This window comes from Microcaecilia unicolor, chromosome 8 (genome assembly GCF_901765095.1).
Source record: "Microcaecilia unicolor chromosome 8, aMicUni1.1, whole genome shotgun sequence".
Classification (NCBI taxonomy): domain Eukaryota; kingdom Metazoa; phylum Chordata; class Amphibia; order Gymnophiona; family Siphonopidae; genus Microcaecilia; species Microcaecilia unicolor.
The window spans coordinates 29590637-29607549 of NC_044038.1; the positions used below are offsets into that span (position 1 = coordinate 29590637).

General features: G+C 44.6%; 1 protein-coding gene and 1 long non-coding RNA gene across 3 annotated transcripts in view; one reads left to right on the plus strand and one right to left on the minus strand.

The window, feature by feature from the left end:
• Positions 1–16524, minus strand: part of CCP110 (centriolar coiled-coil protein 110) — an 84361-nt gene extending 67837 nt beyond the window's left edge. For both annotated transcript variants that reach the window (XM_030213294.1, XM_030213293.1), the window contains exons 1-3: positions 16399–16524; positions 15681–15740; positions 11942–12026 (exon numbers count right to left, since the gene is read on the minus strand). The gene's annotated coding sequence lies outside the window, so the exon portion shown is untranslated. The remainder of the gene's footprint in view (positions 1–11941; positions 12027–15680; positions 15741–16398) is intronic.
• Positions 550–16835, plus strand: LOC115476738. The gene is made up of 3 exons (XR_003943225.1): positions 550–635; positions 7342–7348; positions 16826–16835. It is a non-coding gene; the product is annotated as an uncharacterized LOC115476738 (long non-coding RNA).
• Positions 16836–16913: the final 78 nt, after the last annotated feature.

A 16913-nucleotide genomic window follows, 5' to 3' on the forward strand; every position in this document is an offset into this window, starting at 1 on the left:
ATTTTATACCTAGGGGCTTCTTAGCCATTAGTGCTCACTAAGGCCGCAATGATCAATTCCCCATGCTATTCCGAAACAGAGCTGTAAATAAATAGCACCGGAACAGTGTGGGGAATTAACTCCCCAATGATCAACGCTAATAGGGTTTTTGTGCAAAATTCCCCCATTATAAGGCCTGAAGTCTTCTTCGACTGAGTGACCACACAGTTGGACATGGGAGGGGTGTTAGATGTGGTATACTTGGATTTCAGCAAAGCCTTTTACACGGTTCCATATAGGCGACTGATAAATGTGGAGGAGTGGCCTAGTGGTTAGGGTGGTGGACTTTGGTCCTGGGGAACTGAGGAACTGAGTTCGATTCCCACTTCAGGCACAGGCAGCTCCTTGTGACTCTGGGCAAGTCACTTAACCCTCCATTGCCCCAGGTACAAATAAGTACCTGTATACAATATGTAAGCCGCACTGAGCCTGCCATGAGTGGGAAAGCGCGGGGTACAAATGTAACAAAAAATAAATAAATAAATTGAGTGCCTTCGGTATGGGTCCTAGAGTAACTGATTGGGTTAAAAATTTGGTTGAATGGAAGGAGACAGAGGGTAGTGGTACATGGAGCTTGCTCTAAAGAAAGGATGTCAGTGGAGTACCGCAGGGATCGGTCCTTGGGCCAGTTTGTTTTAACATCTTTGTGAGCAATATTGCAGAAGGGTTGTCTTGTAAGGTTTGTCTCTTTGCAGATGATACCAAACTCTGCAACAGGGTGGACACCCTGGAGGGTGTGAATGACATGAGGAAGGCCCTATCGAAGCTGAAGGAATAGACTGATATTTGGCAACTAAGATTTAATGCTAAAAAATGCAGGGTCATGCACTTGGGTTGCAAGAATCCGAGGGAACGGTGCAGTATAGGGGGGTGAAGTGCTTCAGTGTACGAAGAAAGAGCAGGACTTGGGAGTGATAGTGTCTGATGACCTTAAAGCTTCCAAGCAGGTAAAAAAACGTGACGATCAAAGCCAGAAGGATGCTTGGGTGCATCAAAAGAGGGATGACCAGCAGGAAATACAAGGTGACAGTGCCACTGTATATGTCTCTGGTGAGGACCTATTTAGAGTACTGTGTGCAGTTCTGGAGACTGCACCTACAAAAAGATATAAACTGGATGGAGTTGGTCCAGAGGGCGGCTATAAAATTAGTAAGCGGTCTTGAACACAAAAAATATAGGGACAAGCTTATGAACCTCAACATGTACACGCTGGGAGAGAGGAGATATGATACAGACGTTTAAGTATCTCAAGGGCATTAATGTACAGGAAGTGAGCCTTTTTCAACTGAAGGTAAGCTCTAGAAAGAGGGGGCATATGATGAAGTTAAGAGGGAATAGGCTTAGGAGTAATCTAAGAAAGTATTATTTCACAGAAAGGGTGGTGGAAGCGTGGAATGGTCTCCCGGTGGAGGTTGTGGAGTCAAGGACTGTGTCAGAATTTAAAAAGGAATGGGATAAGCATGTGGGATCACTTAGGGAAAGGAAGAGTTAGGGGTTACAAAGGATGGGCAGACTGGATGGGCCTATTGCCTTTATCTGCCGTCATGTTTCTATGTCCCCTAGTGCCTTTTTCTTCCTCAGGCTCCAGCCTCCCCAAGTTCCTTCTCTCACTCCAGCTGCAGTTCTCTCCGACTCCCAGCAAGACCCCTAATTGTGTCTGCCTCCAAAGTCTTCTCCCACATGCAAAACTCCCCACCTCTCATTCTTTCTCCTTCCTTCCCCAACTATCATATCTCTATCCTGTCCCCACTCCCACGGCACACTCTCACCTCTCTCTACCTTGCACCCATGGCACACTCACCTTGCTCTGTCCCCCTCTCATCCTTAGCCACAGATAGCAACAACTCTGCTCTCCCTTTCCCTCTCCCCCATAGAACTCACACAGGAAGAGAAGTAAATGGCTGCCTTTCAAGCTGCTTCTTCCTCCTGTGCCATCCTTGACCTGTTTATTTGTACCATGGTGCTGTATGAATGCCCATGCTCTTCCTCTTGCCACACAAACTCAGTAGGGGAGGAGGAAAGCGAGAGAACAGAATAGCTAGTTCCGGTGCCTGTGAACATTCTGAAGGGGATAGGAATTCTGCACTGCACAATTTCGCAGAATTCCCACAAGAGTTATAGATGCAAACACTTTTCCCCCTAATTCTATAAATATTCATGCACAATTTTCCACTTAGCGCCAAAGTTATATGCGCAAGTTATAGAATAGCATCAGTTACTTATGTAACCTAATTTAATGATTAGCTGCTAAATGGCATTAACCACCAATTATGGTCTATAATTGGTGTTAATTGGTGCTAATTAGAATTAGAAATTACATACTTAACAGCTCTTGGTCAGGATTGTGTAAATAGTATGCGTAAAATGCACAGTGCACAACTACAAGAGGGTATGGACGGGTCAGGGCTATTTTCTAGTACTTATATCCCATTAACCTCACCTAACCACTCAGTTATGAACGCCCACCTTCTATAACTATCCTAACAACTCTCTTCCGTCTTCCCTCTTCCCTTCCTTAATCGCTACACATTACAAACTGTATCTGATATCCTGATACGACAATGTTGAGAGATCTATGTAAGCCACATTGAGCCTGCAAATAGGTGGGGGAATGTGGGATACAAATGCAATAAATAATTACAGAATATTAACACTTACACGCCTGCATACATTTACACCAGCTATTGAGCTACCTTAACCTAAAGTTAGGCATGTAAGGTGAAATTAGATCTTACCTGCTAATTTTCTTTCCTCTAGACCCTCCAGACCGGTCAAGACGCATGGGTTATGTCCTCCTACCAGCAGAGGGAGACTGAGAAAACACTAAGCTTTTGAAGCCTGTATATATAACCTGTGCAGAACCTCCACTAGCCAGTATAACCCTGACAAAGCAGAGAAACAAAAAACACTAACAACAACTAGCAACCCTGTACGTGGTCACAGTAAACTGCAAAAACAAGAAACATCTTCCGCTTGCTCTTACGGAAACATGTTCCTTTGCCTTTGATAAAACAGTTGGGCTTCTACAGGTGGACTATCAAAGAAGAGCCCCACCTGTCCCGGACTCCTATCACAAAACAGAAATAAACAGTCTGCAATTAGAGAAACAACAATCTACAGCAGCCAAGAATTATCCAACCAACACACCTCCTGGCCTCCAATACAGACAGGGCGGGCTCTTGACCGGTCTGGAGGGTCTAGAGGAAAGAAAATTAGCAGGTAAGATCTAATTTCACCTTCCTCAGCGACCCTCCAGACCGGTCAAGACGCGTGGGACGTACCAGAGCAGTAACTAACTTACGGGAGGGACCTACTAAGGCCAGAGGTCAAAACTGTTGCCCCAAAGCGCACCTCGTCCTTTGCATGCACAGGAATCCTATAATGCTTCACAAAGGAATGCAACGAAAACCAAACCGCAGCCCAACAAATATCTAACAGAGAAATCATACTATTCTCCGCCCACGAGGCTGCCATTCCCCTAGTGGAATGAGCAGACCAGCCCCTAGGCACCACAGGACCCTTCACCAAGTAAGCAGATGCAACCGCCTCCTTCAACCACCGTGCTATGGTCACCTTAGGAGCCGCTGCACCCTTCTTTGGGCCACCATGAAGAACGAACAAACGGTCAGAGGCTCTGAAGTCCTGAGTTCCAGAGAGATAACAACTCAAAACTCTCCTGACATCCAGCTTGGCAATACCACGCTGCTCCGAATCTCCAGCCATATCACCCAACACTGGCAGAGAGATGACCTGATTAACATGGAACTCGGAAACCACCTTGGGCAAAAAAAAGGAAAGCACCGTCCGCAACGAAACCTTTCCCTCAGAAAGGACAAAAATGGTTCCCTACAAGACAAAGCCTGAAGCTCTGAAACACTCCGTGCTGAAGTAATCGCCACCAACAAGACCGTCTTTAAAGATAAATCCTTACAAGATGCCGATACCAGCAGCACAAACGGAGGCCTGATCAAAGCATCCAAAACTAGCTTCAAATCCCACGGAGGCACCATCCGTCACTGAGGTGGACGCAGCAACTTAACACCCTTCAAAAAACGCACTACCTCAGGCACAGACGCGAAGGACTTTCACTGAAGCTTCCCACGAAAACATGACAAAGCTGCCACCTGAACCTTCAGTGTAGACAAGTCCAGACCCCTATCAACACCATCGTGCAAAATTCCAAAACTTCCGCCACCGAAGAGCGAAACGGCCGAACTCGATGGTCTTCACACCAGTGCTCAAAGATTCTCCAAACCCGGACATACGCCAAGGAAGTGAATCGTCTACGGCAACTCAACATCGTAGCAAAGCCACTGGACGAAAGCCCCTTCTTCTTCAACTTGTGCCGCTCAAGAGCCAAGCCATAAGCGAAAACCGAGCCGGAACCGGCATGATTATCGGGCTTTGACACAGAACTGATCCCAACAAAGGCAGGGCCGCTGCCCCTGCCAACCGCACCAGGTCTCCGTACCATGGTCGATGCTGCCAATCCGGAGCTACCAGAATCACCCGACCGAAGTGATGTTCGATGCGCTATATTACTCGACCGACTAACAGCCACGGAGGAAACACATACAGTCACTCCCGAGGCCAAGGCAACAGAAGAGCGTCGATTCCCTCCGCTCAAGGGTCTCTTCAGCGACTGAAAAAACAAAAAATCTCTGAACTTGCGCATAGCGAGCCGTTGCCCTAAGATCACCGAAAGTCCCCAGACCGACACAACTCACTGGAACACTGACCGAAGAAAAGACCACTCTCTGGGATCTAGAGTGTGCCTGCTGAGATAATCTGCATCTATGTGACCTACCCCGGCCACATGCGCTGCCAAGAGAGCCTGAAGATGAGTTCAACTGCGCCGCCAAGGCTCTTCGTCCCCCCTTGACGGTTGACATATGCTACTGCCATGGCATTGTCACAGAGCACTCGGACAGCCTTGTGGCGAACCACCGACGTCAAGGCCTGGAGCACCACCCGAATGGCCCGAGTTTCCAGCCGGTTGATGGACCACTCTGCTTCTGCCCGAGACCACCGGCCTTGAGCTACCTGACCGAGACAATGTGCCCCCCAACCTTGCAGACTGGCATCCGTGACCATTACCAGCCCCTGTGGGGACTCCAACGGCATTCCTGTTCCCAAATTGCGCGGGTTGAGCCACCAGCGGAGACTGAGACGAGGGGCCACCGACAGCGGACAACACATTTCCAAGTCCTGCGACAGAGGGGACCAACGACTGAACAGAGCTGACTGTACCTGACGCATGTGCGCCCTGGCCCACGGAACTACCTCTATGGTCGCCGCCATCAGGCCCAGGACCTGACGATAAGTACGGGCCGTCGGCGCCTTCTCTGCAAGGAACCGACAAATCGGACCCTGTAACTTGGAACCAAAAGGCTGCACGAAGGAAAGTGAAGATAAGCTTCCGTCAAATCCAGGGAAGTGAGAAACTCTCCTTTCCGGACCGCACCAGTGACCGACCGCAACGTCTCCATCCGGAAAGAGGGCACCTTGAGTGCCGCATTGACCCTTTTGAGATCTAAAATGGGACGAAAAGTGTCCTCTTTCTTGTGGACCACAAAATAGATCAAATAGCACCCTGAGCGTTGCTGATCTGAAGGAACAGGAACCACGGCTCCCAATGCGAGCAGCCACCGCAGAGTGTCCCTCACTGCTGCCCTCTTGCTCCAAGACCGACAGAGGGATTCCAGAAACACTTCGGGAGAACAGCGCATATCCGCCTCGAAACACCTTGAGAACCCACTGATCTGACCTGATTTGGGCCCAGCTCTGGTAAAACAGACTCAGCCGAGCCCCAACTTGCACCAGAGCCTGAGCCCGCACACCTTCATTGGGAATTGCGGCGTGAATACTAACCTCCTACGGAAAAGCCACGCCCTCCGCGACGATTCTCACGAAAGAACTGTGCGCGCTGGAAAAACCGACCCCTAGAGGTCCTACTACTATTAAACATTTCTATAGCACTACTAGACTTATACAGCGCTGTCCAAATTAACATGAAAAGACAGTCCCTGCTCAACAGAGCTCACAATCTAAATTGGACAGACAAACAGACAGCTAGGGGTAGGTCCCACTCGATCTGCCCGGCCTATACCGCTGAGCCTCCCTAAACCGTCCCCGAGAGGAACTAGTTCTGGCCCCTGCCTTGAACCGAAAATCTGGAAGCCATAGAACCTTGGTATCACTAAGACCTCACACTAACTTGTCCAAATCTTCTCCAAAGAGCATAGCTCCCTTAAGTGGCAGAGACCCACAACCATAGCCATATTTTTTGTCTGAAGTAGGCAACAAATCATAAAAGCCTCAGACAAAAAGGATGAACCCATGTCCAAGTCGGCTAACTCCTGACCCCCAGAAGAACCAACATCTACCGAATCATCCAGGAGCTTCTCGGCCCAACGAAAACATGCCCGAGCTACCAGACCCCCACAAACCGAGGCCTGCAGGGCTAGAGCCGACAAAATAAAACTACGCTTGAGAAAAGATCCCAACTTCCTATCCTGAGGATTACGGAGGGCCATTCCTCCATCAGCCGGGATAGCCGTAGCTATAATTACTGCCGTCACTACTGCATCTACCGTGGGAGCCTTAAAGGAATCCCTATCGTCCTGAGGGAGGGGATAAAGCCTCGCCATTGCCTTTGCCACCTTACACGGCAAATCCCATTCCTGACAAATCATCTCCCGGAGATCCTTGTTCATAGGGAAGGATCACGCCTGACGCTGAATGCCCTTCACCAACGGATCCTGGACAGTTTCCCCCAAAGCCACCTCAGGACCAAACTGAAGGGTGGACGACACCTGATCTATGAGTTCTGACAGCTCATCTCTATGGAAAATCCGCACTATTGAAGGATCCTCTCCAGGAATCCACCAATCCTGCTCCTGAGAGCCGTCAATTCCATCTGACTCCCCCAGATCACTAAGCACAGCTTCTGCAGCTACAGGAGAAAAACATTGCCTGTCCTCTGACCACTCTAACCGTGGTCTCTCAGCCAAGACGGAAATAGCCCCCTCTTCCAATTAGGGGGGGGGGGGGGGTCCCGATCTCCAGGCCTGATACCGCGTCCAGACAAAATCTGGAGGAAAGCCCTCCATTCCTGGACCGTCATTAGGCCCTTTTGTGCCAAAAACGGAGGCCGCAGGCCCAAAAACAGCTGGCTCCACGGGCCGCGTCAGACTCAAGATGGCGGCTGTTCCCGCCGAAACTGTTCCCGCTGACAGCGGCCCTGCCTACGCTCCCGCTGACCCGGAGACTCCCGACACCATCGATCCCTCCGCGGTCAAGTCGGGGGGTGCCGCAGCCACCTTTATAGGTGCACCGCAAAGCTACACTGAGCACCCGGCGCCTCTACCCCTCGCCACGAGCACGCGCGACATCGGAGGAGCTGGGCCGCCATAAACCACGAGGGGAGGGAAGGGAAAAGCTGTTCCGCAAACGCGCCAAACCAAAAACTCCCTCACACTGCAAAAGCACTGAAGAAAGCGCTGCTCTCTCGTTCCAGCAAGGAATCGAAACCCCCGTTCGGTCCGCTGAAAATAAAGAAATAAATGCCCTTAAAGGCACAGTACTCTAATTCTGGCAGCTGGAAATTGTAAGGCACTCAAGGCTACAATACTGAGAAAGCAGCCGAGGCACAAAGCTGCCAAGCAAAACGAAATAGAATAACTGACCTTAAAGGCACAGTACTCTAATTCTGGCATCTGGAAATTGTAAGGCACTCAAGGCTACAATACTGAGAAAGCAGCCGAGGCACAAAGCTGCCAAGAAAAACGAAATAGAATAACTGACCTTAAAGGCACAGTACTCTAATTCTGGCATCTGGAAATTGTAAGGCACTCAAGGCTACAATACTGAGAAAGCAGCCGAGGCACAAAACTGCCAAGCAAACAGAAATAGAGAGCAGCACAGGGGGAGGGACCCAAACATAGGTGTAACACCCCAGGGGGAAAAACTGGGCCCCACCAGACCCAGGGCCCCAAAGCACTTTTTTTTTTTTTTACACACACGTACAGGGTACTGCAACAGAATAAAGTTTGGAAGGAAAAAATCCTACGACCCAATGACAAACTACCTCACCAGATTATTGGAGACTGCACAGGCTGTCAACTGCTACCTCTGCTGAGACTGAGAAAATACAGGGTTATACTGGCTAGTGGAGGTTCTGCACAGGTTATATATACAGGCTTCAAAAGCTTAGTGTTTTCTCAGTCTCCCTCTGCTGGTAGGAGGACATAACCCACGCGTCTTGACCGGTCTGGAGGGTCGCTGAGGAAATGTGGATTTACGCTAGTATTTTATAATGGAAATTGCATAGTCATTGAGTTTATTGTAAATAAGGTTTTGCTGATGATTTTACTACTATGTTTCATTAATAAATTTATGGTTACAATCATTGAGCCTGCCATGAGTGGGAAAGCGCGGGGTACAAATAAAAAACAAAATAAAAAAAAATATCTTCCTTTGCTGTTGCATGCAGAAAGGGCTTTATGAGCGTTACCAATATAGGAGATCATTTTATTTTTCACAAGTGTTGAAGCCACAGGGCTGTGGAGGCTTTGCATGAGGGGGTTGCTGCATACTTGGTGGCCATGATTCAAGCACATGTCCTAGGGTGGGTTCTTCACTCAGCTGTCTCCTCTGCATTGTTGGTTCTGTGTTCCTCCAGGACTCGCATAACCTCTTCCAGAATTGGCGCCTTTTTTTGGTTGGCTCCAGTTTTGTGGAATTCCTTGCCCATGGAAATGTGTGTGGAAAAAAACTTTTAAGAAGTTTAACACTACATTGAAAACACATTCTTTCATGGATGTTTCTGGGTCCAAGCTCAGTTCTCCTACCCCCAAAATTATCACCTGAAGATTTTGAAGAGGCTTTGTAGATTTTTGTACATTTGTATGTTTATTTTGTTTTTTGTTGTGTATTAGTTATGTATATTGGAGTTTTTTGCTGATTTCTTTTTATTATCATAAGCCACCTGGACCTTGTTTGATAAGGCAGGGTATCAAGTTCAATAAACTATAACCTTCGACTCAGATTCCTCTATTTTTCTACTGTCTGACACAGACCAACGATGACTCCATTTGATATTAGGCTTAACATTTTTTGTACTGGATCTAAAGTACTAAGCCAAAAAAGTATGTGTGTATACATAGATATATATAATGATACATTTACTATGGAGCTTTTTCAAAACAGAAAACATCCAAAAAGTGGCATAAATCTGCATTTGGATGTTTTTATTTTTATTACATTTGTACCCCGCGCTTTCCCACTCATGGCAGGCTCAATGCGGCTTACATGGGGCAATGGAGGGTTAAGTGACTTGCCCAGAGTCACAAGGAGCTGCCTGTGCCTAAAGTGGGAATCGAACTCAGTTCCTCAGTTCCCCAGGACCAAAGTCCGCCACCCTAACCACTCTCACAAAAACGTTCAAATTGGTAGTTTCAAAAACAATTCTTAAGATGTTTTTCTATGAAGTCCGTCAGAAGTATGTTCAAATCACAAGGGGACGTGTCAGGGGTGTGTTAAGGGCAGGATCTGGGCGTTCCTAAGACTTGGACATTTTTCAGCCATAATGGAACAAAACAAAACCATCCAGGACTAAAACTAAGAGTTTTGAGCTAGACCTGTTTTTATAACAAATAAGGCACAAAAAGGTGCCCTGAATGACCAGATGCCACTGGAAGGAATCAGAGAAGACCTCTCCTTACTCCCCCAGTGGTCACTGACCCCTCCCATCCCCCCCAAAATGCGATACAAAACATTACTTGCCAGCCTCAGATGTAATACTCAGGTCCATTAGAAGAGCATGCAGGTCCCTGGAATAGTCTAGTGGTGGGTGCGGTGCACTGCTGACAGGTGGATCCAGGCCCATACCTCCCCCTACTTGTTACACTTATGGAGGAAATTGTGAGCCCTCCAAAACTTACCAGAAACCCACTGTACCCACATATAGTTGCTCCCTTCACCCGTAAGGGCCATGGTAGTGGTGTACAGTTTGAGGTAGTGGGTTTTGGGTGGGCCACAGCAGACAAGATAAGGGAGCAATGGTGAGATGTGTACCTGGCAGCATTTTATGAAGTCCACTGCAGTGTCTCCAGGGGTGCCCTATTGGTTTCCTGAGTTGTCTAGGTTACCAGCCTAGTAAAAATACTGGCTCCTCCTACATCCTAATGACTTGATTTTGTGCGTTTTGCACTAGGACTTTTTTTTTTTTTTTTTCGAAAATGGACCAAAAAACAAAACGGCTAAATCATAAAACCTTGGCCTAAACAGTATTTTTGGGGAAAAAAGATACACGTTTTTCTTTTTTGAAAATGACCTTCTTTCCTATTCAGATTTTGGACGTTTTTTACAAAACGCCCAAAGTCAGACTTAGACGCCATAACGAAAATGCCCCTCCATATATTACAATGTAAATTTTTATTTTGAAACTGGAGTCAGTACATTTTTATTGACTCCAACTAGGATTCCACAGCCCTGGAAAGCCATCCAAAAAGTTACATTTTTTGCAGTATCAAGGCAGACACCTATAACTCGTGTGGAGAAGCATTTTCGATATGACATCTAAATCTGATTTTGGACATTTTGCTGAAAATGTCCAAAAATAAAATGGCAAACATAGGGCCGTGTTTACTAAGCTGTGCTATAGGCGTGCTATAATTTTGCATGCACGCTAATGCTAGAGACACTCATGTTGTCTCTAGCATTAACACATGCTAATTTTTAGACGGGCAAAAATGCTAATACACCTTAATAAAGAGGGCTGGCCCATAGTGATTTCTGAACCAGAAAAACTATCTTTTTGTTTTGAAAATGGCCATTTGCTAGACATTTTTTTGTGCTCAGTGCTTCTACCTTTTTGGACCATTTTGAAAAGTCCATAGGAAAAATGCACAAAAACAAGTCACTGGGATGTACCGGGGAGGGGAGGGGGGTGCATTCTTAGTAAACTGGCCACATAGCACACACAGACCAAACAGTAGGGTGTGTTGGCTCTTCCAAAGGACACAAGAGACACGATAATTCTTATGTGTGAATTTTTTATTGAAAATATATCAAACAAACTCAACACACTGGCTGCATTTCAGCACATGGGCGCCTCCTTCAGGAGTCTAAAAAGGCACATATATAAATAGAATAATACACAAACATATATCAAATGTGCAATGACATAATGAATCTATATGATAAAAATAAACAGAATTCTTATGTACATGAACAACAATGTGCACAAATGTTTCATTTAAAACAAAACAATAATGATATATTTTATTTGAAATTAATTTAAATAAAATAACTGGAACAAATTCAAAAAGATAGAAGATGAAAGGTATAATAAAATCTATATAAGGTGTTTCATAGTTGAATATCAGCAGGGCTAAAACGAATGGTCAAATGTGCAGTGGCATATGAACAACTCAATGTGTAAATGAAAAACAAGGTAGTAAAAGATATTTAATTTGAAAACATGATATTTCATTAAATCAATTTCATTGAATAAAATAACAAGTAAAATGGAATCGATATAAGATGTTACATTTTCAAATATCAGTATGGCTAAAAGGAATGGTCAAAATGCAGTATTTCTAAACTACACAAATCACAAGTGCTCACTGATATATATTGGCTTGAAACTGCTAAAGGCTAGGTGCATAAACTTAAAAATGTAGTAACACGATATGCACAAATATTTGGTCTATAAACTGTACAAAACATTGGAGCTTGTATGAGGCATATTTTCAAAGCACTTCGACTTATAAAGTTCCATAGTAACCTATGGAACTTTGTAAGTGTCTAAATGCTTTGAAAATGAGCCCCATGGTCACCACAAACGGAGATGGCAGTACTGTATGACTAATCAGAGTAGAAGAAAACAAATACCGACCTGAAAGTACGGTGTATGCTAATATATACTCTACAATCCAATCCTGCACGCAGAGAAACGGATGATGTTGCAAAACAACACTGTGCTGTAGAGACAATAGCGAGATAGAAAGGTTGAAAATACAGCGAAACAAAATTTTTTTTAACAAAAATGTGAAAGGGTGATAAAACAGTGTTCTACCTTAGAAAAGAAATATCTGAGAAAGTGATAAGAATTATATCACAACAACAAGCAGCATCGAGTGAACGATGGCAAAATGTACTTAAAGAAGAATCCGATTGACTAAGCCTGCTTAGGAAAATAGTTATAGGAAAGTGAGTGACCAAGTACAATGTGATGTGACTCCTTTTATGCAGCACTCTCAGCAGTTCCATCTATTACTGTCAGGTTCATTGACAGGTAGAAACTGTAATCTGTCCCTCGGCAGATAAAAGACCCCCCCACACAATTGTAATTCAGCTGGAATGGCTCCAAGTGCAGTGTTAACATATTGCCTGATACATGAACTGTTTATGAGAACCTTACAACCCATCTTTAATCGTGCGATTAAACTGCTTAAACTCCCTGCAGTCCTAGTAATAATGTAATCACAGCACCATGCATCTTGGCAACACTGTTTCAATTTATTTTAGAAAAGATTCCCAACATGTTGGGAAAAAACAAGAAGTGGAAAAACTCTAGTACCAGGATTCAGAAAAAGCAAACAGCAAATAAAATAAGAACTAAAGCCCTCTTGCTGGGTGACCTAGGTTTATTGCTTGTCCATCCTGGCTCTCTCTCCCCTTTAGCTTGTCCTATTCATTAATGGTGCTCTTTTCCTCTTCTTATCTTAGCCCTTTTACCAAACAGCAGTAAAAAATGGCCTCAGAACGCCTATACGCAGGTCATTCACATATGCTAAGGCTATTTTTACCGCTGGGGTAAAATGGCCAATTTTTCTTCTTTTCATATTAATGGTCATGCACTAATTTTTCCATTAGCACTTCAGCCCTTACCACTACCTATTTTGTAGGTGGGACTCATACGCTAAACCTGCGCTAATCAGCACACAATGCCCACGTGCTAACCAATTAGTACAGAACATGCTCACTCTCTGTCCCCAGCAGTAAAAAATAAATTTTACTTTTTAGTGCATTGGTAGCGCATGCACATCCCCATATTAGCATGGGACGCCTCGGCACGCCCTGTAGTATGCAAATGTTATTGCTTACCGCAGCTTTGTAAAAGGGTTCCTTAGTATGTAAAAAGCCTTGTGAATCTACTTGTTAGGCAGTATATTAAGGGACTGATAAACAAGGAAAGAGCCAGGAAAAAAATGACTAGACTAAAATGTTTTGCAATAGGCTATGAACAAGTGAATTACAGAATCGTTTGCAGAAATTATCTTGCTCTGTGCATTGTGATACATTAAAGGTCAGGGGTAAGGAGTCTTTGGTTTTTCTCCCATATGGGAGTTTTTTTCCAATAGACGAGAGAATTCCTGAGCCTGAAAACATCTCTATAGTAAATATTGGACCACTGATAAAATTACCTCCATCAAGCAGCTTGTGCGCACATATGAAAATAGAGTGCAAATTGTGTTCTAAAGAGAACAGCCAAGCTGGGAAGTTCTGAGGTCCATTTAATAAATTTAACACATTTTGCAAATAATTGGATTCACATGCAAGGAGCAGGATATTTTGAATACCACATGGTAAATACAATAAGAATTTGAATAGATTATTGCAATGCTTTGTTTGGGGGGGTTGCCTGCTAAAAGTTTTTAAAAAGCTACAATGAGTACAAAATGCTGCTGCTTATCTTTTGTCTAACTCTCCAAGGTTCTGCCATATCTCTCCTGTTCTGTTATCACTGCAATGGGTGTTTTTCTCTCCCTTCAGCAAATTCTTTCCAACTCATAAGTGTGCTTATTCTCGCTCTTTAACATTTTTGTGGAATAGTCTTCTGTTATCCATTAGGAACATCGATAATCTTTTGGATTTTTGTTGAAGTATTAAAACCTGGCTGTTTGGTTAGGTACTGACTTAGATTTATAGAACTGTTGCATATTGTATTTTTTATTTGACGTAAGAGTTGATTGTACACTACATTGCTATGTTATAAGGTTATGGAAAGTATGTTAATTTGATTATGTACATTATTTTGTAACCTGTTCTAGGTGTTAGTGGAGCGGGCTAAATACATACATACCTACATAAATAAATAAATAAACAAAAGCAAGTAGTATACATTCAGGTACAGTAGCTATTTTTCTGTCACTGGAGGGCTCACAATCTGAGTTTGTACCTGAATAATGGAGGGTTAAATTACTTGCCCAAGATAACAAGGAGCAACAGTAGGATTTGAACCTGGCTGCCCTGGTTCTCAGCTCATTAAAATTTGTTGCTATCATGTGTTATCTAAAAATTTAGGGGTCCTTTTACAAAGCAGCGGTAAGCCCACTGCGGGTTTACCACACACCAATCCAGAACTACCACCAGCTCAACATGGGTGCTGGTGGTAGTTCTACCACCAGCACGTAATTCCGGCGCTAGGGAAAATAGGGCCCTTTTTTTTTTACTGCAGCAGTTGTGCGGCAGTAATCAGGCAGCACCAGGTGCTGCCCAGTTACCACCTGGTTAGTGCAGGAGCCCTTACCATCACCTCAATGGGTGGCGGTAAGTGCTCCTCCCCGCATGGCCACATGGTAAGTGCAATCTTACTGCACAGACATTCTTTGGTCGGTCTTTTTACCAGCTGTGGTAAAAAGGGCCTCTGCATGCAGCAAAAACAGCAGCTGCCACTAGTGCAGGGCCCCTTTCACCGAAGCTTAATAAAAGGACCCCTTAATGAACGGTAACTGCAAAAGCTTTTGTGGTAACTTGAAGGCGTCCAGCATATTCCTATTCAGTTACCACAGAGTTATAATTTGCCATATTATACCAACTTGCATGAGGTCAGGTATGAACTTATTTCATAATCCACATTCAGCAGGCTATATGCATTTTTTCTGTTCTCAAGGAAGGGACCACAACCAAAGTATCACAAACATCATATAGGGTCCCTTTTACCAAACCGCTCTAGCGATTCCCAGCACAGAAATGCTAACAAAGTGCACGTTGAATCGCCTCGTCAGCATTGCCGCATGGTTTGGTAAAAGAGGCCCATAGAGTCCTATAAATGCTAATCACACCACTGGGATATGCGTTCCTGGTCTCCCCTCAAATTCCAAATTACAGCTCCTGAAGAGACCAGTTATCCACAAATACATCTTTAATAAACATGGCAGCAGAGTAAAAATGTGTTATCTACAACATATTATTAAAAAATGTCTGTGATAGAGGATTATAAATTTATGTGTGGTACCAACAAGTTAAATGGAATGGCCATGCATGTTCTTAAAATAGTCCTGGGCCTGAAGGACATGCCAGGAAACTAATGAATAGCAGACTTAAAACAAAGAAAACAAAAATTGTTTTTTTTTTTGCCAGCACACAATTACGCTATGGAATTTTGTTGCCAGTGAACATGGTTAAAGATTATAAAGATATTTGGAGACAATTCTACAAATAATTATTAGCAAAATCATAGTTGCTTGCCTGCTTAGTGGGGGTGGAGGCAAGAGTAAGGAAATCATAATGGGAGGGTGAAGGACCAATTTAGTATTAGCACCCAAATTTCAGAAGGAGCACCCCCCCTCCTGCCCCATGCCTACTCCAAGCCAGCCCGTGTAAAGCCAGATAAACCTGGGTACCTTCACCTCTTACTGCTAGAAGGGGTCCCGGAGAATCTGGGGATTCATCTTTTACCTTCTTCCCTTCTGGAAGGCAGCAAAGCAAGACATATTTCATTTATTTCAAACATATACCACTTCATTCCAAAAAAAATCAAAGCAGGAAAACATAAGACAAAACACAGATAATATCTTATATACAGTAACAACATCCGCAAGCTAAAAATAGAATAAAGCACTCTGTAAATCTGTTGGGAACTGATTACCCCCAATAAAAGTCAGCATGATCTGAAAATAGACATTAAAAAAAATATATCAAATACCCAGCCCTTGCAACCTGCAAATCAAAATAATAAATCTTAAACAAGTTACCTAAAATGATAAGATTTCAGATAATGATCCACATGAGCCCAAATTTTAGCAGTAGAACATCTCACCCATTTTGTCTGCAACAGAGGTTTCAAATTTATGAAGCTGTAAAACTGAACGCCACCAAAAAGTAGATATGCAAGTTTACCATCTAATATCAGGCCCCCTGCTGACCTAAAATTCTCCAAAGTGAATCTTTTTAATTACTAACACAAAAGATAAACAACATTTTCACTCACCCCCTTAACACCTAAACTCCATCAGTAGCCAAGGGGGGCAAATGCATTAAAGAGGGAAGCCTGAGAACCCCCTGTTTCCTCGAGCAGACAGAACCAGGTAAGAGCAAGAGCATGATCAAGACAGAGGCAGGACATACCTCAGACTCAGATGCTGACAGGCAGAAACATCCTTACATCTTTCAGCACAGGAAGAGGTCACTGCTACAAACCGGGAACAGCCCAACCAAGCTGCCTCACCGTCCCGAACCCTACGTTAAAGAACATGGCAGACCCGTGCGCGCTCACTCGCTCCCCGCCATATTTTGGCTCTCAGGCGGCGGCGGCGGCAACAGCGGCGCCAGGCAACGGTCGCACAGACTCCGCCCCCCACAGCTGCAGCGCACCAGCACTTCCGGGGCCGCAGTGGGGAGGAGGAGGGGGAACAGTGACAGGAGCAGAAAAAGGCGAAGTACCGGCGCCTTTAACGACAACCTTAAATTATGGTTGCGTGAACGTGAAAAAGAAGTCTATACGTGCTGGGAAAATACAATCTATCGAGCGTGCAAGGGGTGAGGGACGGAAAAGAAAACCACAGAGGAATGAGAGGAGCACAAAAGCTGACCACTAGAGGGCGCCTGATGTCAGCCATTATGCAGTAGCGTCCTTACGTATC